The sequence below is a fragment of the Rhinatrema bivittatum genome, chromosome 1 (genome assembly GCF_901001135.1).
Source record: "Rhinatrema bivittatum chromosome 1, aRhiBiv1.1, whole genome shotgun sequence".
Lineage (NCBI taxonomy): Eukaryota > Metazoa > Chordata > Amphibia > Gymnophiona > Rhinatrematidae > Rhinatrema > Rhinatrema bivittatum.
This window is the reverse complement of record NC_042615.1, coordinates 101,494,749-101,519,748: the sequence shown is the minus strand read 5'-3', so window position 1 is coordinate 101,519,748 and position 25,000 is coordinate 101,494,749. Positions and strand designations below refer to the sequence as shown.

Here is a 25,000-nt window from a genome sequence, read left to right as displayed (position 1 = left end):
CTGGGAGGGAACGGGGGAAGGCAGTGCGGCTCGGCGCATGCAAGGTGCAGAATTGTGCACCCCCTTGCGTGCACCGACCCCCGATTTTATAACATGTGCGCACCTGCGCGTGTATGTTATAAAATCGGGCATACATGTGTGCTCGCCGGGTAGTGAGCTCACATGTACACCTCACACACTCCTTTTAAAATCTACCCCAATATGGGAACATTACTATAGTGCATTTATTTTCAGATTTCTGTCATGCCTTTTGAGGCTGTCAACCTGTTGAAGGAAGATAACATCTAACTATCAAAGATGCACCATCTACATAGATGCTTCTTATGATAGATTGAATGAATTTAGGAATGTTTTCACCTGTTTTTAGGTTTGTGACGTTTAAACTCATTTATGGTCAGTGGTCAGCCTCTTCTTCTCTTAGCTAGGAGGGAATAAGGACAATCAAATATATAATCACCCCTGAAACATAGCCATATCATGGTATTGGCTTCATCAATATGGTCATTTTATGTTTGCTTTTATTGTAAATATGCTTTATTGATAATAAAGTTGTAATATTTTGCCACACATTTTTAAATATTTATTATTTTATTTTATTATCTATTTGGCGTTTTTTGTGTATGTTTCAAACAAATGCACTTCTCTAATTGCCATAGTAAAAAATGTAAAACTTTTATATGAAATGAATCTACTGCATTAAAAATGAATTTGGAATGATCCTAATAATTTCCTACGTGTCACTGTCTCTCTAATCTTCTTTCACAATTTTCTTTGTGTCTGATGCTGTTAAAGCTGACAGGTCTCTAATCAACCTGGTAATTCCAATGTTTTCTTTCTTCATTGTTACTAAATGGGCCACAGCAAAAGCTACTACTGCTTAAACTACTATTACTATTGCAGCGCTCTACAAAAGACAAGAGACAATCCTTTCTCAGTAGAGCCTACAATCTAATGAAGACAAACACATAGGGCAAAAGAGACTTGAAAGAAATTTATGAAAATTACACACACTTTACAAAGTTTCCTGAAAAATATCTAAATAACTTAATGCAAGTTTTTACAGAAATTCTGTCAGTATAGGGGTAGATTTTTAAAGGTGTATGCATGTGTCCATGTGCGCGCACTTCCCGGCGCGCACACATGGACGCACTGATTTTATAAAATGCTTGCACCGGCGTGCACATGTTATAAAATCCATGGGCCACACACACATGCACACCGGATTTTATAATCCACACATGCATATGCGGGCGGCACGGGCAACGGGGGGAAACTTCCGCAATTTTCGTGCGGCAACACATCCCGGCCTTCCCCAGTTTCCTCCCAGTCCACTCCAATTAAGGAGCGGACTGGAGAGAAATTCCCTAACCTCTATCTAATCTCCCTTCCCCTTCCCCTCTCCTCCCCACCCTCTAAACCAGGAGTGGGCAATTCTGGTCCTCGAGGGCTGCAAACCAGTCGGGTTTTCAGGATATCCTTAATGAATATGCATGAGAGAGACCTGCATACACACTGCCTCAGTTGTATGCAAATCTATTTCATGCATATTCATTAGGGGTATCCTGAAAACCCGACTGGTTTGCAGCCCTCAAGGACCGGACTTGCCCACCCCTGCTCTAAACCCTTTCTCCTACCTTTTCTTTTTTTTTCTTTTTTTCTTACTACTCTGTTGGAGCAGAAGCAACTTGTGCCCACCAGCCGACTGCTGCCACGCCCTTTCCTGGCACAGTGGCAAATGGCCCTATACTGGCCGCCTCCAGCACTGCCTTTCCCCACCCCCTGGACCTCCCCTTTCCTTGAGCCAGGCCTTTCCCCCCCTGTAGACCACTCCTTTCCTTGGGCCAGGCCCTTTGAAAATGTGCACAGCACGTGCAAGGCCTGGTCATGTGCATAACCCCCATTTTTTATACACGCAGGGGATTTAAAATTCAGCTGATAGTGTTTAATGACATGACCATAAGAACATGCCATACTGGGTCAGACCAAGGGTCCATCAAGCCCAGCATCCTGTTTCCAAAAGTGTCCATTCCAGGTCATAAGAACCTGGCAAGCACCCAAAAACTAAGTCTATTCCATGTTACTGTTGCTAGTAAAAGCAGTGGCTATTTTCTAAGTCAAATTAATTAATAGCAGGTAATGGACTTCTCCTCCAAGAACTTATCCAATTCTTTTTTAAACACAGCTATACTAACTGCACTAACCACATTCTCTGGCAACAAATTCCAGAGTTTAATTGTGCGTTGAGTGAAAAAGAACTTTCTCTGATTACTTTTAAATGTGCCCCATGCTAACTTCATGGCGTACCCCTAGTCTTTCTACTATCCGAAAGAGTAAATACCCGATTCACATTTACCTGTTCTAGACCTCTCATGACTAAACCCCTCTATCATATCCCCCCTCAGCCGCCTCTTCTTCAAGCTGAAAAGTCCTAACCTCTTTAGTCTCTCGTTATACAGGAGCTGTTCCATTCCCTTTATCAATTTGGTCGCCCTTCTCTGTACCTTCTCCATCGCAACTATATCTTTTTTGAGATACGGCAACCAAAATTGTACACAGTGGACAAGGTGCGGTCTCACCATGGAGCAATACATTATGACATTTTCCATTTTATTCACCATTCCCTTTCTAATAATTCCCAACATTCTGTTTGCTTTTTTGACTGCCACAGCACACTGAACCGACAATTTTAATGTGTTATCCACTATGTCGCCTAGATCTCTTTCTTGGGTGGTAGCTCCTAATATGGAACCTAACATTGTGTAACTATAGCATGGGTTATTTTTCCCTATATGCATCACCTTGCACTTATCCACATTAAATTTCATCTGACATTTGGATGCCCAATTTTCCAGTCTCAAAAGGTCTTCCTGCAATTTATCACAATTTGCTTGTGATTTAACTACTCTGAACAATTTTTTATCATCTGCAAATTTTATTACCTCACTCGTTGTATTTCTTTCCAGAACAATTATAAATATATTGAAAAGTATGGGCCCCAATACAGATCCCTGAGGCACTCCACTGCCCACTCCCTTCCACTGAGAAAATCGTCCATTTAATCCTACACTCTGTTTCCTGTCTTTTAGCCAGTTTGTAATCCACGAAAGGACATCGCCACCTATCCCAAGACTTTTTACTTTTCCTAGAAGCCTCTCATGCGGAACTTTGTCAAATGCCTTCTGAAAATCCAAATACACTACATATACTGGTTCACCTTTATCTACATGTTTATTAACTCCTTCAAAAAAGGGAAGCAGATTTGTGAGACAAGACTTGCCTTGGGTAAAGCCATGCTGACTTTGTTCCATTAAACCATGTCTTTCTATATGTTCTGTGATTTTGATATTTAGAACACTTTCCACTATTTATCCTGGCACTGAAGTCAAGCTAACTGGTCTGTAGTTTCCCGGAGTGCCCTTGGAACCTTTTTAAATATTGGGGTTACATTATCCACCCTCCAGTCTTCAGGTACAATGGATGATTTTAATGATAGGTTACAAATTTTTACTAATAGGTCTGAAATTTCATTTTTTAGTTTCTTCAGAACCCTGGGGTGTATACCATCCAGTCCAGGTGATTTACTACTCTTCAGTTTGTCAATCAGGCCTACCACATCTTCTAGATTCACCGAGATTTGGTTCAGTCCATCTAAATCATTACCCATGAAAACCTTCTACAGTACGGGTACCTCCCCAAAATCCACTTCAGTAAACACCGAAGCAAAGAAATCATTTAATCTTTCTGCGATGGCCTTATCTTCTCTAAATGCCCCTTTAACCCCTCGATCATCTAATGGTCCAACTGACTCCCTCACAGGCTTTCTGCTTCGGATATATTTTAAAAAGTTTTTACTGTGTGTTTTTGCCTCTACGGCCAACTTCTTTTCAAATTCTCTCTTAGCCTGTCTTATCAATGTTTTACATTTAACTTGCCAATGCTTATGTATTATCCTATTTTCTTCTGTTGGATCCTTCTTCCAATTTTTAAATGAAGATCTTTTGGCTAAAATAGATTCTTTCACCTCCCCTTTTAACCATGCCGGTAATCATTTTGCCTTCTTTCCTCCTTTCTTAATGTGTGGAATACATCTGGACTGTGCTTCTAGGATATTATTTTTTAACAATGACCATGCCTCTTGCACACTTTTCACCTTTGTAGCTGCTCCTTTCAGTTTTTTTCTAACTATTTTTCTCATTTTATCAAAGTTTCCCTTTTGAAAGTTTAGCACGAGAGCCGTGGATTTGCTTACTGTCCCCCTTTCAGTCATTAATTCAAATTTGATCATATTATGATCACTATTGACAAGCGGTCCCACTACCTCTCTCACCAAATCCTGTGCTCCACAGAGAATTAGATCTAAAATTTCTCCCTCTCTCATCAGTTCCTGAACCAATTGCTCCATAAAGCTTTCATTTATTCCATCCAGGAACTTTATCTCTCTAGCATGTCCCGATGATACATTTACCCAGTCAATATTGGGGTAATTGAAATCTACCAAAAATATCCTTAAATTACAACGACTCCTTACTGCTCCTTTCAGTTTTTTTCTAACTATTTTTCTCATTTTATCAAAGTTTCCCTTTTGAAAGTTTAGCACGAGAGCCGTGGATTTGCTTACTGTCCCCCTTTCAGTCATTAATTCAAATTTGATCATATTATGATCACTATTGACAAGCGGTCCCAGTACCTCTCTCACCAAATCCTGTGCTCCACAGAGAATTAGATCTAAAATTTCTCCCTCTCTCATCAGTTCCTGAACCAATTGCTCCATAAAGCTTTCATTTATTCCATCCAGGAACTTTATCTCTCTAGCATGTCCCGATGATACATTTACCCAGTCAATATTGGGGTAATTGAAATCTACCAAAAATATCCTTAAATTACAACGACTATGCCTTCAACCCCTGCGTGTTGGCGAACAGATTGCCTGCTTCTTCAGCGTTCATACTTTGCCGCACTAAACCAAGGCACTAAACCAAGGCATTGGCCTCATGACAGCGAGACTTCGCTTCATAAAGGGAAGTACTTTTCCACATACTATTAACTAGAAAAAGTAAAAAAACAAAAAAACAAAAAAACAAAAACCAAAGAGAAGATAAAAATGTTTTAAAGTTTGCAGGACCGATGATTAAAAATGACCCAAAGTGGCTGAGAATACAGGCATTAAATGCGTGTAGTCCACGGGTGTTATGACGGTCCCTAAACAAGTTATGAGAAATGCATTATATTTAGAAAAATACACACATTAAAATTGGAAGCATTTACTGTACAACGTTTTTGCAACACGGTAATTGAAATCTCCCATTATTACTGCACTACCAATTTGGATAGCTTCCCTAATTTCTCTTAGCATTTCATTGTCTGTCTCACCATCTTGACCAAGTGGATGGTAGTATACCCCTATCACTATAGTCTTCCCCAACACACAAGGGATGTCTACCCATAAAGATTTGATTGTGCATTTAATCTCATGCAGGATGTTTATCCTGTTGGACTCTATGCCATTCCAGACATAAAGTGCTATACCGCCTCACGGGTGCTCTTCTCTGTCATTGCAATATAATTTGTACCCCGGTATAGCACTGTCCCATTGGTTATCCTCCTTCCACCATGTCTCTGAGATGCCAATTAAATCTATGTCATCATTCACTGCTATACATTCTAATTCTCCCATCTTACTTCTTAGACTTCTGGCATTAGCATACAAACATTTCAAAATTTGTGTTTCGTTTGTATTTTCTTTCTGCTTTTTAATTGATAGGGATAAGTTAGAATTTTTTAGCTCAAGTGAGTTTTTAGTTACAGGCACTTGGACTACTTTTCTTATTATTGGAACCTCACTGTCGGGATGCCCTAATTCTAATGCATCATTAGTATCCTTTGAAGATACCTCTCTCCGAACCATGCTCTGCTGAGCGACTGTCGGCTTTCCCCTTTGTTCTAGTTTAAAAGCTGCTCTATCTCCTTTGCCTGGCTAGTTTGAAGATCTGCAGATACTGGTCCAGCCCTATAGAGAGGGGAATCCAAGATGGCTTCACACTAAGGGTGGTTCTCTGGTCCTTCCCTTACCCTTTATTTCTTTGCCTTTAGATACACATTACTTTTATTACCTGCTGTAATGGGTAAGAGGAAAGGTAAAGCCAGAGCATTCCCTGATGCTTTGGGGGGTTCGCCTTCTTTTGGACCTATGGACCAGCATGTTGTTCGGAGCCAGGAGTTATCTGTGGGTTCCGTGGAGGCATCCTTGAGTGGTCATTCAAGAAGTGTTCTTCATTGACAACCCCGTACCTTGAATCATCTTTGGCGGGTTCCTCCTCAGCCTGGCCCCCCTTGGGTGATGCTGTCATAATCGATTCACTCCCATTGCACCTCAATGTCCTCAGTCAGCAGGCAGTTTCAGTGTCGGGTGGAGCCAGCACAGAGTAGAAAACAAAAGGAGCCGATCGCCAGCTCAATGGAGGAGCTGAATCCTTGCCAGCCATTTCCCCTATTCTTACAATGGCTGGGTCTTGTGGAGTAGCTTCATCTGAGGTAATAATTGCTTTTTTATCAAAACCTCCTAACATCACTCTGGACATAATCTGGGAAGCTATTAATAACCTATCCAACCAGGTTTTACAATTTGTTTCTCAACATTGTGAACTCTCTAATACATTTAATGCTTCTCAGTCTCAATTGTTGGAAATAAAATCTCTGGAGTCCAAGGGGGCAACCATACAAAATTCAGTTGACACTATCTCGGCTGGACATTTGATTCTGCAAAATAAAATGGAAAACTTGGAAAATAATATACATCGCTGTAACCTTAGGATTTTAAACTTTCCAAAGAAAAAGTTTACTACACCGGTTGAGATGTTACATAGATATTTTATAGAAGTTTTATCTATTAAAGACAATCTGCTTCCACCCATTTCAAAAGCTTATTATCTGCCAAATTTGAAAGTTTCCCATCCAAATACTATTTCTGCAGATGTTGGTCCCACTGATTCATCTCATTTATCTTCCTTCCTTGAGAATTCAATAGAAGAAGTTATTACATCTCTACTTTCACCTTTGCCTTGGACTCTGATGGGACTTTATATTGAAAATGTTCTTTTGTAAGAGAGACATTTCATTCCTAAGATTAAAGATTCGTATGTTTCCAGATGTATCTAAAGTAACACAGCCTAAAAGGAAATGATTTTTGCTTATGTGTCCTGCTGTTGTTAGTTTGGGTGCTTTTTTCTGGTTGTATTTCCCCTGTAAGTGTGTTATTAAATATCAAGAGGTTAAATATGTTTTTTTTATATCCCCCCGCAGTTTAATATTTTTCTTAATGATAAAATCAGACAGGATACTGCTGCTCCTATATCCAGCTCATAACTATCTCAGCTCAATGTATAAAATTTGTAGACTCTAGATCCTAGTGTAATTTGACCATTTTCTTTGTATAATTCACAATATTTACTCTTGTATTTGCTATTGGAATTCCCCTGTTTTTGTGGCCTGACAGTGTATTACAGGGATCTTATATCTCTTATTATGTTATTTTCTTATATTATTTAATCTCTGTATACCATTTCTTATCAAGTTGTTTCAAACTTGTTAACTGATTTAAAATGATAAAGAGTTAAAAAAAAAATCTGCAAATACTTTTGTTCGACTCATGCACCTGCGGACCTTCCTCCATGGTGGCTTAGCAAAAATTACTCCCAGTATCAGCATGGAATATTCTTATATCAAGATATACCCTTAATGGCCTGGAGACTTCAATAAAATGTTGAAAACGTAGAGGGCATGAAAACAAATATATATAGCAGTCTATAAAATCATGAAAGGACTTGAACAAGTTAATGTAAATCAGTTATTTACTCTCTCAGATAATAGAAGGGCTAGGGAACATAAGAACATAAGAACATGCAATACTGGGTCAGATCAAGGTTCCATCAGGCCCAGCAGCCTGTTTCCAACAGTGGCCAGGAACATCTTTATTAGGGATGTGTATCGTTTTTTGACAATTTAAAACAGTCGTCAGATATATTTTAAATAGTCAAAAATCGTTAGAGCCACGATACAATAACAATTCCCTCACTATGTCGACATAGTGAGGGCAAAGATAGCACCGGCGCCATTTTGCCCTCACTATGTCGACATAGTGAGGGCAAAGGTAGCACCGGCGCCATTTTGAATATTGGCAAATAGGCCCAAGTGCAGAAGGTCGCTCCTGGACCCCCGCTGGACTTTTGGCAAGTCTTGTGGGGGTCAGGAGGCCCCCCCCAAGCTGGCCAAAAGTCCCTGGGGGTCCAGCGGGGGTCCGGGAGTGATCTCCTGTACTCGTGACGTCATGTCACAGGAACCAAAATGGCGCCGGCGCTACCTTTGCCCTGACATATGGTAAGGGAGAAGGGCCACCGGCGCCATTTCTCTTAACGAGAGTGGGAGATGGCGCCGGGACCCCCCCCCCCCACTGGACCCCAGGTAATTTAAAACATTTTGGGGGGGTTCGGGAGGGTGGGGGATTTCTTTTAAAGGGTCGGAGTGGGTTTTAGGGTTGTTTTGGTGTGCCGGTTTTCCCACCCTCCTCCCTCCCCCGATAAAACGATTTTTTAACCTAAAACACTAAGACGATCAGATTCCCCCCACCCCCCCAGCCAAAATTGATCGTTAAGACGATCGATCACACGATTCACATCCCTAATCCATATAACATGCGATCAATCAGGATGCGCCACAGAACTAGACCCTGCCCTGGGTCCTACATCAGGGCAGCTGGTCCGTGCACGTGCGCGTGCGTAGGGGCGTGGCTAGCTGCAGAGGCACTGAGGCCTGGCATGAGGCCCGGTGAGCGACCGAAGGCCTGGCAACCGCCGCTGTGGGATGCCAGGGCCTAGCTGGACTTGCAAGGACCGCGAGGGAGACAGGACCAGGACCTGCCGTGTGACCCCTTAGGTGAGCGGTCCCATGCATGGGACGACCGTGGGTGGGGTGCGTAATAGTAACCCCCTTTCTAGGCCTTCCCCTACGTGGCTGGGGTTTCTCAGGATTCTGTCTATGGAAGGTCTTCAGATCCTTGTCAAGGATATTCTGAGAGGGTTCCCAAGAATTCTCCTCGGCCCCATAGCCCTCCCAAGCGATGAGATACTCTCATTTATCTTGAAGTCGTTGGATGTCTAAAACTTCTCTTACCTGCAGAGAAGTATCGGGTTCTGCCAAGATACAAGGAGCTGGAAGGTCTTTGCAAGAGGGCCAGGACAGAACAAGAGGCTTCAGCAAGGACACGTGAAACTTGCTGTGAATACCCATGTACCGGGGAAACTGGAGCTGATAGGAAACAGTCCCCACTCTTCTGAGGATTGGAAATGGACTGATGTACTTCGGGGCCAGCCAATGAGATGGAAGTCGGAGACGACTATGGCGGGCACTCAGCCAAACTTTCTGGCCAGGTTGGAAGAGTGGAGCAGGTCATCGATGGAGATCCGAAGTGCGTTTAGCGCGTTCAGCGGCCTGAGAGACATGTTCTCTTACTTGAGTCCACACTTGGCGAATGGTTTGAGCCATAGATTGTGCTGCAGGAGATGGAACCAAAACAGGAACAGGAAGAGGCAGACGGGGCTGCCTTCCAAAGACCACTGAAAAGAGAGACACATTGATGGCTGCTGCAAGATGCGCATATGTGACAGCTCGGCCCAAGGGAGGAGGTCTGACCAATCATTCTGTTGGTCATTGATGTATGAGCATAGGAATGCTTTCAAGGTCCAATTCGTTCTCTCGGCCTGTCCATTGGCCTGAGGGTGATAGGCCGAGATATAGCTCAAGGAAATACTGAATTTCTGACAAAGGGAGCGCCAATACCTGGCAGCAAATTGTGGTCCCCGATCAGAGACAATCTCCTTGGGGAGCCCATGAAGTCGGAAGATATTCCTCAAGAAAAGTTTTGCAAGTTCCGGGGCTGAAGGGAGACCCGGTAACGGAATGAAATGTCCCATCTTTGAGAAGAGGTCGATTACAACCCAAATCACTGTATTGCCATGTCATGGAGGGAGATCCATGATGAAATCTGTTGAAATACTGGACCAGGGCTCTGTGGGCGCTGGGAGTCGCTGTAGCAAGCCCCAGGGCTTCCTTGTGGGGTAGTTTTGTTGTGCACAGATGGGGCAAGAGTCAACGTAACTTCGTGAGTCCTGTACCATGGTGGGCCACCAATAATGCTGGCGGAGCATCTCTAGTGTCCTGAACGGCCTGGACACTAGAGTTTCTTGGAGTCGGCGAGGAACAACAGTCTTCCTGACTGAAACCGTAGTAGTTGCTGCTAGGGATATTGTTGGGTCCGTCGCTGCTCAACGCCCTGACTCTGCCCTCTCTACCTCTGTGGTGACTCCCTCCGGGTCTGATGGACGGTTGCTGCCGCGGTGTCTTCTTGCCATCTCTCTATGCATAAGTATTAGTGCAAACTGCAATAACTTGTTTCACATTTTGTGATAATTGCCAGAATTGATGTATTTCATACAACTGCTGGGGGGAACCATATTTAGTATTTTAAGCTGCTGAAGAGCCAGCCTAGGAAGGAGAGGGAGAGGGAGAGAGAGAGAGAGAGAAAGAGAGAGAGAGAGAGAGCACCTAGCTGTATTGCCCTCATACTAGATAGGTATTTATACCTCTATATGAGGCCCACCTAATCACTCGAGGTGAGGTTTAGGTAGTAGTGTAGGGGTTAGGGGCCACTTTGACATTCAAAGTGAGATGTACGAACAGAGCAGTGCTCTCTTGTGAAGATTTGATGACCTTCGGAGTGAGGAAACTCACACAAAGATGAGATTTGTGCAATGTTCTCTCAACCTAGCTTGATGAACTAGCCAGCTAGGCTGGCTCTCCAGCAGCTTAAAATGCTATTTGCAAAGTGTAATAAAGCCATATCACACAGCTTAATGAAAATGGTGTAGTTAAAGCCTTACAATATGGCTTTGCAAAGTTGTGAATCCCAAACTCCTCCCCTTTTTCTGATTTGCATCGCACCATGCATTAAAGGCATTTTCACATGTGTTAAAGGTGCTTAACCTTAATGCATGTGAAAACGCCATATAGCACTTTGATAAATGACCCCCATAGTTTGGTATCATCTACTTTGTAACCTCACTTGTTACTTCATCTTCTAAATCATTGTAAATAAATTGAATAATACCAGGTCTAGTACCAGCTCTTGAGGCACTATGCTATGACCCCCCCTCCCCACCATTTTGACTACTGGACATTCAAACTCACTTGCTACCTCCTTCTCTTTAACCAGTTACTGATCCATGAATGTATTTTATCCCTTATCCCATAGCCTTTCAGTTTCCAGAGAAATCTCTAGTGCAGTACTTTGTTAAATGCCCTTTTAATGTCTAAATATACTTTGTCGACTGGTTGACTAGCATTCATGTGCCTAATCTCAAAGAATTCTAACAAACTGATGAAAAATGTGTGGAAATCTTCAAATGTAAATAGGCCTCTGGTCCTTCACCTTATTTAGATGGAATAAATGTCACACCCAAGTTTTCTACAGTAAGTAATTATCTTTGTTGATGTGTGCACATCAAAGAAGCATGTCATAGAAAGGTCTTGTGACAGTTCTGATTCTAATCAGGATAACACATGATTCTTATTCATTTACAAAGCCAGCATGATTCACTTATCTTAGCATTTGTAGGTCAGCTTGATCAGTAGAAATTTCATTTCTGCTTTTTTTATTCCAGCAATATAGCTCATACATCAGTATATCTATTGTTGTTCCATGCATAATCATTTCTTTTAACTTTGAAATATTTTATCATCTGCATGGCCAAGCAAAGTCAGAATATTCTTCTCCTTTTACCTTTAACCTAGTTCCCTTTTTACCCTGTCTGCAAAGCCACATGTCTGAAAGCATAACCTAAGCAAAACTTCCCTTACAGATGCAAGATACCATATATTTGTTACGCGCCCTACCCGGTATAGCATTGTCCCATTGGTTATCCTCCTTCCACCATGACTCTGAGATGCCAATTAAATCTATGTCATCATTCACTGCTATACATTCTAATTCTCCCATCTTACTTCTTAGACTTCTGGCATTAGCATACAAACATTTCAAAGTTTGTTTTGTGTTTGTATTTTCATTCTGCTTTTTAATTGATAGGGATAAGTTAGAATTTTTTTTAGCTCAGGTGAGTTTTTAGTTACAGGCACCTGGACTACTTTTCTTATTATTGGAACCTCACTGTCGGGATGCCCTAATTCTAATGCATCATTGGTATCCTTTGAAGATACCTCTCTCTGAACCATGCGCTGCTGAGCGACTGTTGGCTTTCTCCTTTGTTCTAGTTTAAAAGCTGCTCTATCTCCTTTTTAAAGGTTAGCGCCAGCAGTCTGGTTCCACCCTGGTTAAGATGGAGCCCATCCCTTCAGAAGAGACTCCCCCTTCCCCAAAAGGTTCCCCAGTTCCTAACAAAACTGAATCCCTCTTCCTTGCACCATCGTCTCATCCACGCATTGAGACACCGGAGCTCTGCCTGCCTCTGGTGACCTGCGTGTGGAACAGGGAGCATTTCAGAGAATGCTACTCTGGAGGTTCTGGATTTAAGCTTTCTACCTAAGAGCCTAAAATGGCTTCCAGAACCTCCCTCCCACATTTTCCTATGTCGTTGGTGCCCACATGTACCACGACAGCAGGCTCCTCCCCAGCACTATCTAAAATCCTATCTAGGTGACGCGTGAGGTCCGCCACCTTCGCACCAGGTAGGCATGTTACCAGGCGATCCTCATGCCCACCAGCCACCCAGCTATCTACATTCCTAATAATCGAATCACCAACTATGACGGCTGACCTAACCCTTCCCTCCTGGGCAGTAGGCCTTGGGGAGATATCCTCAGTGTGAAAGGACAATGCATCACCTGGAGAGCAGGTCCTTGCTACAGGATCCTTTCCTGCTGCACCCGGTTGATGCTCTCCAATCATGAGACCTTCTTCCTCCAAGGCAGCACCAGGGCTGCCAGTCTGAAGTTGGGACTTGGCTACTATGTCCCTGAAGGTCTTATCTATATAACTCTCTGTCTGCCTCAGCTCCTCCAGGTCTGCCACTCTAGCCTCCAGAGATCGGACTTGTTCTCTGAGAGCCAGGAGCTCTTTGCATCGCATGCACATGTACAATTTCTCACCAGTGGGTAAAAAATCATACATGTGACACTCGATGCAAAAGATGGGCACAAACATGGAAGAAAATCTCTACAAATACCCCCTCATCCCCTCTCCTCAAAAAGCAGATCTAGAGATATCACATTCAGGACTCAGGGGAGGCAGGGACAGGAGTTGAATGATTTGTAAAATCCTCAGTGATTATCTTGTAACCATATCAAACTGCTGCCACTCAAAGCCAAGCAGAGGAAGCCCGGTGAGCTCAATGCTCTCCCAGGACTGGTGCAAGAGTATTAGGCACCCTAGGTGAACCTAGTGCCCCTCATCACCCCCACCTCAGTCCTACACACACACAGTTAAACATTTTGTATTTACAATAACTGATTTTAAATAAAAAAGGATATTCAAAGTACAGTCCATGGTAAAAATATCACTAACAATAGCATGCATGTTATATTACTTGCCCTGATGTGGTGCCGACCAGAAAACCATGCAAAAAAGTTAAAAGCTAGTTGGAACTCATATGGTATTAGGCCTATTACAATATGTATTGGGTATGGGTTGTGTCCTCAGAAAGTCATGAGAACTTGTGACTTGGATTGGCCACTGTTTGGAAACAGGATACTGGGCTTGATGGACCTTTGGTCTGACCCAGTATGACATATCTTATGTTCTTATATTAAACGGAATAAAAATTGCAATACAGTAAACCTCCCACACCAAAACAATGCTAACAGCACTTAAATAGTAACAACCCTACGAATGAAAAAGCAACACTACAAATATTACACCAGGCCCAGAACACCAATAACCCTGCCATTAGGAAAACAGAACTAGTCAGGGTGCTATAAATCCCTACATAGAAACCAAATGCTAGCAAAATACCTCATCTCAGTCACACATACAGAACAGAGAGACCTTCATCAAATACAGAATAAAGAGACAATAAAGCATAAATAGAAAAGTGCAGACAAAATCTGAACTGGAAACTACAACAAGCTAGGGACTCTGCATGCAGTGCAACAATGGAAAAACAGAAATATCATTCTTCATAATATATCAAATAAAATCAAGAAATATAAAACATCAATAGTATAATCATACTAATAAAAATAATGAATATTTCAAAACAGCTGATGAACAGAACAACATCCAATGATTAAAAACTCATTTACAATTTTTTAAACTTTTCCAACAACTAATACAATTTTCAAAACAGCAGATACATCAAACAATATCCAATCATTAAAATAGGAATTTAAAAATCTCTATACCTGGGAACATTTATTTCCAGATGCTATGAGGATATGGAGGATTAACGAGAGGGAATGGGGGGCAAGCTAGGTATGTAAGGGAGCGAGTCAAAGTGACATTTCCACACAACCTGCCCACCCCACACCTCTTTAACTGGGTCATTTATCATTTCACGTTAGAGCCTTATCGCGAGCGTTAGGGTCCCACACTGTGCCTGGCCTCACCAAACTGTTGGCCACCCTGCATTTCATGGCAAGCGGCTCCTTCCAAATGACAGTAGGAGTAGTGGGAGGAATGCCCCAACCCACTTTGTCCTCCCGCTGTCTGAACCAGGTCATCACAGCAGTCTCTGACCACGTTAATCGCTACATAACATTTCCTTGGGACCGGGAAGACTTGGTGGACTTGAAGAGAGGCTTTTATGCCTTCGCAAACTTTCCCAATGTGTTGGGAGCTATCGACTGCACTCACGTGGCCATCATTCTACCCGGTGACAGGGAGGAGATGTACTGCAACAGAAATTTCTTCCACTTCATCAATGTGCAAGTGGTCTGTGATGCTCGAAAGCATATGTTCGATGTGGTGGCCAGGTACCCGGGAGCCGAGCACGATTCCTTTATACTTAGGCAATTGGGCCTCTTTGAAAATTTTGACAACCTGTTCAGTGATGGTTGGCTCATAGGTAAGAAGGACTCTTCTTTCTATATTCCCATCTCTGGCTATGTACTTTTCTGGCAAACAGGATGGAAATGGGGGGTGGCTGGAGGGGAGGAAAAGCACCGTTGCCATGACAGGTGGCTTGTACAAGTACATCTGCAGGCCATTGGCCCAGGGTCTGGATTTTTCTCCCCATGCTACAGAGGCCTGTAAATCTTATGATGGCAAACAATGCATCAGCCCTAAAGCTTGATGTGTGAGCTGGCGCGTGTTCCTTTTCAAAATGGCCCTGTTCTTATCTTCCCATTGGGAGCTATTAAAATCTCACTGGTTAATGACGAAGTATTCACACTGCTGGTACAGTACAATCATGTGTGGACGGTTAGTGAGGCATCATCCAGATTTTCACCCATAATTTGTCTTGACCCTTACACACCTCAAACAGAAGCAGTGTCCTATGTATGTTGGTGGTGTGGCATAATCCCTGTGATGGAGCATAAAAATTGGTTTCTATGGAAGATATATTGCATAGCTGGTAGGGACATTCCACTCACACCATGATGTACCATTTTTGCAGCTAACACAGGTGTGCCAGCTCTTGTGTATAGCCTCAAGGTTGACATCCTGCTACATGCTTGGCACGCAACTGTTTGAATACCCAGATGCGATTTAGTAGTCCTGAAGAGCTGACCTACTTTGGGTTACTGGTATCTTGCACTTATACTGGCCCAGAACAATGTGACATGCACTTAGGCTAGGCAAATCGCCCTTTAAGGCTCAGGGAAAAGTACAGGCTACCTTATACAGTCTTATAGGATGCAGTGGTTTGGCAGTCAGATCTGGAAGTGACAATACTATGATTGATGGCTTTAATCTGTCATTGCTACAGGAGATTCTGGGTACAGTTATAGGACCTGGCTTCTCACCCCTGTTGCCATTCCCAACACGCCAGCAGAGGTGAGGTACAACAAGGCCTTATATGCTACCCGCTGTGTCATTGAACGCACCTTCAGAGTTCTCAAAAGTCTCTTTCACTGTTTGGAAAAGATGGGTGGAGCTTTAATGTATGCCCCACCCAAAGTTCCAGATATAGTACTGCTTTGCTGTGTCTTCCATAATGTGGATCTATGCCATGGACTACGAATGGAATACATCTATATCTCCCCCCGGATCCCCCATGTGCCCCGCACCAGCCCAGGACAGTACGCTGAGTGGCAGCCAGCTTTACCAAAAATGTATACAGCACTACTTTGCCTGATAGGCCTCACCTATCACATCCCCTTCTAGGGAAGGGAGGCTAGTAGACTGTTAGCTGCTGCTGTTCTCCTCACTATCATCTTTCTCTCACTTCTTCTCTGTGTAGGTCAATGTGTAACAGAAAACACGTATGCCTACTCAGGATTCGTCTTGTCAATAGAGCAGTAGACTGTACTTGAAAGAAATTTGTGAAAGTAAAGATTACATCAAAGACATGTGGCTGCCATAATGTGTTCTGCCTGATTGTGACACTAAAAGATGTATGTGTGGCACACCAGTTTGTGGCCTGGCTAGCACCGAGTGGCTTGCCAGCTTTCCCTAGCGGACCCCATCCTAGTATACACATGTGGATGACATGTGTGCCACTAGTGTGATGCCACCCCAGCTGAGCCTTGAGCATGGAGAGCTACTGCTCTAGAAATGCTGTACATCTCAAATAGCTGTGGAGCTTAAAGGCACAGCCTAAATGTACAGCTAGACAGTTTAAGGTTTCACTGGCAGATTTCCTATTTTACTGCCTCATTCTGTAGCTGAGAAACATGTGCATGTGTACTGGGTAGACTTACTGTCACATGGGCATGCCAAGACACAGCTGATCCCACTGCCTCACCAGTTTCAGAACCACTGCAGACTAGGTTTTCCAACTGGATCCAGATATACAGGACATGTTGATACAGTCCTGGTATTACTCCCATGCATGCAGGTATTGATAGTGTTGTTTTTTCTTGGTAAAGCTATAGGGAAATCAGATGGAATCCCAGCATGTAATGGGTTCCAAACCAGGACAGGATTTACCTGTCCTGAAAATTTGAGATAGTTGCCAAATGTACTGCAGACCTCAGAGTGCTCTAGTAACATGCTTTCCCTTACAGCCTTGGGTAAAACGTTTGTGCTACCTTCTGCCATTCTCACAATGCACATACGTCCTTCCAAGCTAGCATTCCTCTTAGTGGTTCCATGCACCCTGATACAGATGCACCATACTGGCTTTTTCGCTATGCAATGTATAAATGATAATGTGCCAAAGGTGAGGGCCTTGCTCATCGTGATGTCATGTAGGTTCCGTTACCTTCTCAGGAAGCCTATACCAGGATGCAGGTCTAGCTCTGTGAAGGCAGGATTGGGAATCAGAAGGTGTCCTGCCTTCATGTGTATCATCCAATGACCTCTGAGATGTCATCGTCACAGTATAGTTTCTAAGCACTCTTAGAGCAGCCACATATCTCTTGAGCAAAGGTTGACATCATAGAAGTCAACGGTAAAGTGTTTTTGAACCTCCTGGCTTCAACTCAGCTATCACAGGTAGTCTTACTCAGATATGGAGATGTCAGGATGCTGTAACGCCCTTGGCCATTATGGCTCAATGATAGCCATGTGGTACAGCTGTATGTATGTATGTATGTACCCAGAACATGTGCAGAGTATTTTGCTTTTTTGCTATAGCTAGGATCTCTTATTGTCCTGATGTAATCTGTGATCACCCTTAAACCACATAGGCTGATCACTCCTAACCAAACAGTTTACAGATAGTTCTGTTTCCAACGTCACTCCACATGTTTCTGTGTTTTCATGCTTGCAGGCTCTTGCTGATCAACATGCCTGTCACGACTTGTGAGGAATCAAGAAGAGCTGCTATCATCTAGGCTGTGCCTCATGTGGAGTAAGTCACTTTTACAGTTAATGGTGAGCAGGGCAGGTGTGCTCCTACACTGTCAATGATCTGCTCTGTGTATAGCATTATTGCTCGAGAAACTGTTGTCAGCTGATTTTATTTTATTTAAAAATTTATTTATTTATTTAAAAACTTTTATATACCGGTATTAGTATGCATACATCATACCGGTTTACAATGTAACTTTAAAGGTAGAAATTACAATGAACAGGGAGGGCGAACAAGGAGGAGTATACAAAGAGCAGGAGGTGGAGGAATTAAAGCAATAAATAAAAACTGCAACGGACTATTTACAGGAATATACAAGGCGTAGGCAAGATACTTGCGGAAGTCGGTGTACTTAATCAGGGTAGGCTTGTCGGAAGAGCCATGTTTTAAGTTTTTTTCTGAACTTGGCGTAACATGGCTCTAGCCTGAGAGTGGTAGGGAGGGTGTTCCATTGTTTAGGGCCTGCAATGGATAGTGCACGGTCCCTAGTAGAGGAGAGGTGGGCTTTTTTCAAAGGGGGAATGGAGAGGGTGCCTTTGTTGACAGTGCGAGTGGGTCGTTCAGTGCGTATAGGACGAAAGGGTTCATCCAGCCAATTGGAATTGTGCGAGTGGATGGACTTGTGCACTATGGTTAGAATTTTGAAGAGAATTCGGGATGCGATGGGGAGCCAGTGGAGTTCTTTGAGTATTGGGGGGTAATGTGATCAGCTTTCCTTGAGTTGGTGATGACCCTGGCGATGGCATTCTGGAGCATTTGTAAGGGCTTGGTGGTGGAGGAGGGTAGGCCAAGGAAGAGGGCATTACAGTAGTCCAGCTTTGAGGAAAGGGTGGCTTGGACGACGGTGCGGAAGTCATGATAGTGGAGGAGGGGTCTGAGTTTCTTCAGGATGTGAAGCTTGAAGAAACCTTCTTTGAGGATGGAGTTGATCTGTTTTTTGAGATTGAGTTGTTGATCTATGATAACCCCAAGGTCTCTTACTGTGGGTTGGGGTGTTATGACGTTGAAAGCTGGATCGTTGGAGATCGGTGGTTTGGGAGGGAGGTGAGGAGAGATAAGGAGCAGCTCTGTTTTGGAGGAGTTTAGAGCGAGGTGGATGTTGGTGAGGAAGTCATTGATGTTGGCAAGACATGTGTTCCAGAAGGCAAGGGCATCTGAGAGAGAGTTGTGAATGGGAATGACGATTTGAACGTCATCTGCATAGAGGTAGAATTTGAGGCCGAGGTCTGTGAGGAGCTGACATAGAGGTGTGAGATAAATGTTGAAAAGGGTGGAGGAGAGGGAGGAGCCTTGTGGGACACCTTGAGACAAGGGATAGAGTGTGGAGTTGGCGTTTCCTATCTTGACGGAGAACTTTCTGTTAGATAAGTAGGATTTAAACCATAGTAGGGCTAGGCCTGAGATGCCTATTTCGGATAGCCGGTTGATGAGGAGGTTATGGTTGATGGTATCAAAGGCAGCTGAGATGTCGAGTAGGGCGAGGAGGTAACAGTTGCCTCGGTCCATGCCTATGAGTAAGTGGTCCGTGAGGGAGAGCAGGAGGGTTTCTGTATTGAGGTATTTACGGAAGCCGTATTGGGCTGGATGCAGAATGTTGTTGCTTTCTAGATATTCTGTAAGTTGGATGTTTACAATCTTTTCCATAATTTTGGATAGGAAGGGCAGGTTAGAGATAGGGCGGAAGTTAGCGGGGTCTTTAGGGTCTAGTGTTGGTTTTTTAGGAGGGGCTTGACAATAGCTTGTTTAAGAGCATCTGGGACAGAGCCTGAAGAGAGGGAGGAGTTTATGATGTCTGCAATGGGTTTGGATATAGTGTTCGGGATGGAGAGGAGGGATTTTGTGGGAATGGTGTCTGAAGGGTGGGAAGCTGGTTTAAGTTTTCTGAGAATAGATTCCACTTCTTTAGCGGAAGTCAGGTCAAGGGTTTGGAGGGTGGGTGAAGTGGGGGAAGGTTGGAGGGAGGGGGAAGGGGAGGTGGATGGAGAAGGGTGTTGAAATCTGCGGAGGATGTTGGTGATTTTTGTGAGGAAATACTGGGCGATTTCTTCGCTCTTAGTGGAGGCATCATTCTCAGGGATAGTGGGCTGAGAGGATTTGGTGAGGTTGGCAACATAATTGAAAAGGGCTTTCGGGTTGTACATGTATTGGTGGATCTTAGCTGAAAAGTAGTCTCTTTTTGTTTTGAGGGTGGTTATTCTATATTGGTGAAGGGTAGTTTTGAAACTTGAGGTGAGTTGGGGTGAGGGGGCTTTACGCCAGTTTCTCTCACGCTGCCTGAGGGTATTTTTTAGGGATCTTAGTTCAGTCGTGTACCAGGGTTGATGATTTTTTGTGGGTTGGGTAATGTTACGTCTGGAGATGGGGCATAGTTTGTCAGCAATTTCAAGAGTCATGCTGAGCCAGGATTTGATGGCAGTCTCTGGACTGGAGCAGTCAAGGCTAGTGGATGTGTTGGAAATGGCAAGAGCCAGTTCATCTCCAGAGCAGGGTTTCCTGAAGGTGAAGGTGGTGTTGTTTTAGGGAGTGGGGGTAGTAGGGAAGTTAAGGGGGAGGAGGGCTTTTATGAGGAAGTGGTCTGACCAAGGTACAGGGGAGCAGGTGGGGGGGTGGGATGGTAGGAAGCAGTGGTTGATGAATATAAGGTCAAGGGAGTGACCAGCTTGGTGCGTGGGGGAGGCAACAATTTGTCTAAGGCCTAGAGCTTGGAGTGCAGTAAGGAATGCCTCACAAGAAGGGGTAAGGGGGGTGGCATCGACATGGAGGTTAAAGTCTCCTAGTATGATGGAAGGGATTTCAATGTTTATGTTGGCAGATAAGAATTCAATTAAGGGGGAGGGGTCCCGTTCGATGGATCCAGGAGGGGCATAAATGAGACAGATTTGCAGTGAGGGGGGCTTTGAAGAGGCCAATTTCTAGCTTGGAGGGTGATGTGGTGTGGGAGAGTTTGAGATTAAGGTGTTTCTTGAAGGCTAGGAGGATGCCACCTCCTCTTTTCTTGGGTCTTGGAATGGATAGGAATTCGTAGGATTGTGTAGGTAGCTGGTTCAGGAGGACAATGTCTGTTTCTTTGAGCCAGGTTTCCGTGATGGCACAGATGTCTGGCTTGGTGTCAGTGAGGAGGTCATTTAGGATGGGGGTTTTTTTGGAGAGTGATTGGGCGTTGAACAGAATGATGGAGAGGGTAGTGAGTCCAAGGAATTGGTTGAGGGGGGTAGTGAGGATAGGGAGGAGGGATTTGTAGGGGGGGGTTGGACGGGGGGGGATGGGAATGGGGGAGTCTGTTGTGGGGGAGGTGGATGCGGTTGATGTGTTGTGTGGTCATAGTGGGTGGGTAGGCAAAGGAGGAGGGAGGGAGAGGGGGTAGGTAAAAAGGAAACTGAGAGGATATAGGGTAGTACAAGGCGGGGATTAAGGTATCAAGGAGTTAACTGAGAGAAGGGCACTGAGGAAAGGGCACAAAGCTGATTAGGTAGGGTAAGAGGTGTAAATAGTGTATCATGCAGGTTATACAATGCAGGTCAGACAATGCAGGTTATACAGCTTAGATAACATGCACAAATAACAGAATAGAGCAATTTAAGGTGTTAGGGGGAGTAGTCCAGTGGCTGGGAGGCAGGCTCATGAGCACCTGTGAGAGGTGGGATAGGCACTTTGAGGAGGTGCCCACTCACTCGGAGGTCCTGGAGCTGGATGGGTCTTGGCTGAGAGGCTGGCAAGTGAGCGGCGATACTTCAGGGTCAAAAGGGACTGCTGGGTGAGAAGGAGGTCCGTGTAGTACTTTAGGGTCTTCCAGGGTCCTTCAGGGCAGTCCGAAGGGGCTGCCCGAAGGGGCGCTCAAAGGGGCAGGCCCCTTTGTCGCGCTCCTTCGGCGCGTGACGCTAGGCGCGTGACGCTTGACCAGGTTAGATTTTTATAGATGACTCTATGATTTAATGAGCCTATAATGATTTAATGAGCCTATAAACTGCCTCCATAGTATATGGGACACAGTGCTGAATGTATAGGCCTACTGCTCCCAGAGGTGTCATGTGGTTGCCATAATGGCTGATGGCCTTTCTGTGTTAGTCTCTTGCCACACACCCATTTAATGCCCCACACCCATTTAATGCCATCTAAGCCCTTGAGGGGCCCATGTTTGACAGATGTGTTTAATGTGGCCAGGTATAGATAATCTGTGCCAAAGAAGGAATCAGTCTACCTCATTAGCAGTTAGAGACAAGCAGCCACAGACATCAATGTTCTTTGACGACAATCATTCCAGGAACATACGCATTGGTCATGTGTAGGTGCAGGAAGTGCTGCAGGTAGTGCGTACGCAAAAGGTAAGTGTGTAAGTGTGCGACGCGGTAAGTGACATGCTGTGTTAGTCTCTGTCAATATCTGTGTCTGGTGGTGGTGTTGTACTCAGAGGTCCCTCTCTTACCACAGCAATCCATATCCCAGAGCAGATAGTGTGTGTGTGTGTGTGTGCATTCATTTTGTACACACACGTTTGGGACAGCAGTTATTGAGTGCTTGCACTCTTGAAATTGGGTGCCCCTGTCAGATGAGCATATGGCCCGGAGTATGAATGGCCTCACACCTTGTCCTCAAAGATTTCTCCAAGTGTGCTCATAGTTAATACCTAGTGTTGAGATAGGGGCAGAGGTGTGAAAGTTGCCAGCGTGACATGTCAAATATGCTGTCTTACGTGTTTGCATTACTTGATGTTTCAATGTCATGCACACCGTCCCCCTGCCTCCCCCCCAACTCGAATGCTTTCCCATCTCATACTTGGAGTGCATCTAATAGTCCAGTTATATGGGGCTGTGCAGGCTACCCAGAGCTTAAGCTGTCACAGAGGCTTGCAACTTTAGGGAGGGAGGTAGTGGGTGTTAAGAATCTGTTCACTGCATGTGGGGATGCTGTCATAGATGGAAAGTGGAGTGGCAAGGACCACATCATGGCTGATTCACATGAATGGTTTGCATGATGATGGTTTAGTGGCAGCATGTAGTGAGGTAGCCAGTGCAGGGCTGTGTGTTTGTGAGGGGTTGACTTCCTTGCCAGGTGCCGGAGGCCTGTCGAAAGTCCGATTTGAGAGTCCTTTTTTGCAGTCACTGGTCTATTTAGCCTCCTCTCAGTTGATCATATCATTTTGATATACCGGCTGTCACCCCAGGCTGAATCATTTGCCCCTCAGTCTGTCCTCTGTATAAGCTGGCAGGGTAGGGCTACCTTCTTTCTGGCATATGTAGGTCAATAGATTTCCTCTGCATTCAGATAATTTGTGCAGCCATATGTGCTGTCGAACCTAGGGGACAGGATTTGCTTAGCACTTTACGCGCTTCACTTGTTCACCAAGCTACCTTTCCCTTCCACACCGCTGTGTACTTGCTGAGTGTTGGAACAGAGTGTCAGCTGCTGTGTGACAACTAGGGAGGAAGAGTGAGGGAGGAGTGTCTTGCCCAGAATGTCCACTGGTGAAGAGCAAAGGGCCTAGATGGCTGCTGCTGCTGCTGCTTGGGACCGGGCAGACTTCTTGGAGCAATAGAGATTAATTTTTAGAACCAGTGATAAAAGAAGTTTCAGATCATCAAACATTTGTATTAAGACATTCTTCAGCATTTGCTGCTATTGCTCAGTCTATTCACAAACATTGGCACATTTTGCAGAGGACATATACATCATTTGCATCCTTGCCCTGGTTTGCACATTCTTGAAGCTCAAACATCTGTGACCAAGTTATTCAGTCTTCTATGAATGGATCTTCTCTTTCAGTAGATTTCGCACTCCCTTGTCAAACCTGCAACTGGTGTGCTCTTCAAATGCCGTCCTCCTCCCTCCATCCTTGCCTGCCTTTCCCCTTCCCCCTCCCGCCACTTTCCATCCGTCCCTCCTGCCTCTCTCTACTCCTGTCCTTGTCCCTACTTCTACTCCTCCTTCCCCTAGCATCCCTGCCCTCACCCTCCTGCCTCCTCCCCTCCTTCCTCCCCCTCCTCTCTTCTCGCCTCTCCTCTACTCTCTCCCCATGCTCTCATGCTATCCTCTCCACCATCTCCACTCCTCCAATAAGTTCCTCTCTCCTCCACTCACTTAGGAACATAAGAACATAAGAGTATAAGAACACAATAAATTGACATACTGGTTCAGACCAAGATCAAACCCAGCATCCTGTTTCCAGCAGTGGTCAATCCAGGCTACAAAAACTAAGATTATCCCATGCTATTCAAGCTAGTAATAGCAGGGGCTATTTTCTAAGTCAACTTGATTAATAGCAGGTAATAGACTTCTCCTCCAAGAACTTATCCTCCACACACCTCCTCACTCTTCCACTCACCTCCTTCAAACACCTCCTCAATCCTCCACTCCTCCACACACCTCCTCACTCTTCCACTCACCTCCTTCAAACACCTCCTCAATCCTCCACTCCTCCACAAACCTCCTCACTCCTCCATTCACCTCCTCCACAGAAAAAGACAAACTGACAAACATGACAAACAAAAACTTTCACAGACACAGATAGACAAAAGACATAGGTCAAGGAAAAACAGGAAACAGGACAATGCACTCAGAATTTGCAATAACAACTAACTCCTAATCCACTAACCACTACTCACCTCCTTTCCTCTAATCCATGCCTCGACACATCCTCAGAAGGGCAGCTACAGGAAGCATGTACATATAAATGGAAAAAAATAATGCACCATGCACTAATTTATGGTAGCCATGTAAAATGATGCAGCACATGCTGACACGATGCACCGCATGGTGATGCAACATACAATGCGCTGATGCAATGCTGCATGCACTGACGCAACGCCGCATGCGCTATTTACCTATGTGATCAGGCAAGCTGCTAATTTGCCTAACCACGCTCCTTTTTTATCGTGGCTGCTATTTTCGCTATATTTATAGCGATTTGATGAATCTAGGTCTAAATTAGCTATAAAAGACAATTCAATAAAATGTCCCAAGGGCTTTCTATGCATAAAGAAACCCCCAGTCAGTTTCAGTCCCCCAGTAAACCTATCATTGTAATTATTTGATATCATCATTCAACC

General features: G+C 44.3%; 1 long non-coding RNA gene across 1 annotated transcript in view; it reads left to right on the top strand.

The window, feature by feature from the left end:
- Nucleotides 1–25,000, top strand: part of LOC115080028 — a 79,407-nt gene that overhangs the window by 12,271 nt on the left and 42,136 nt on the right. The window contains exon 2 of the long non-coding RNA XR_003853491.1: nucleotides 17,877–17,957. This is a non-coding gene — a long non-coding RNA (uncharacterized LOC115080028). The remainder of the gene's footprint in view (nucleotides 1–17,876; nucleotides 17,958–25,000) is intronic.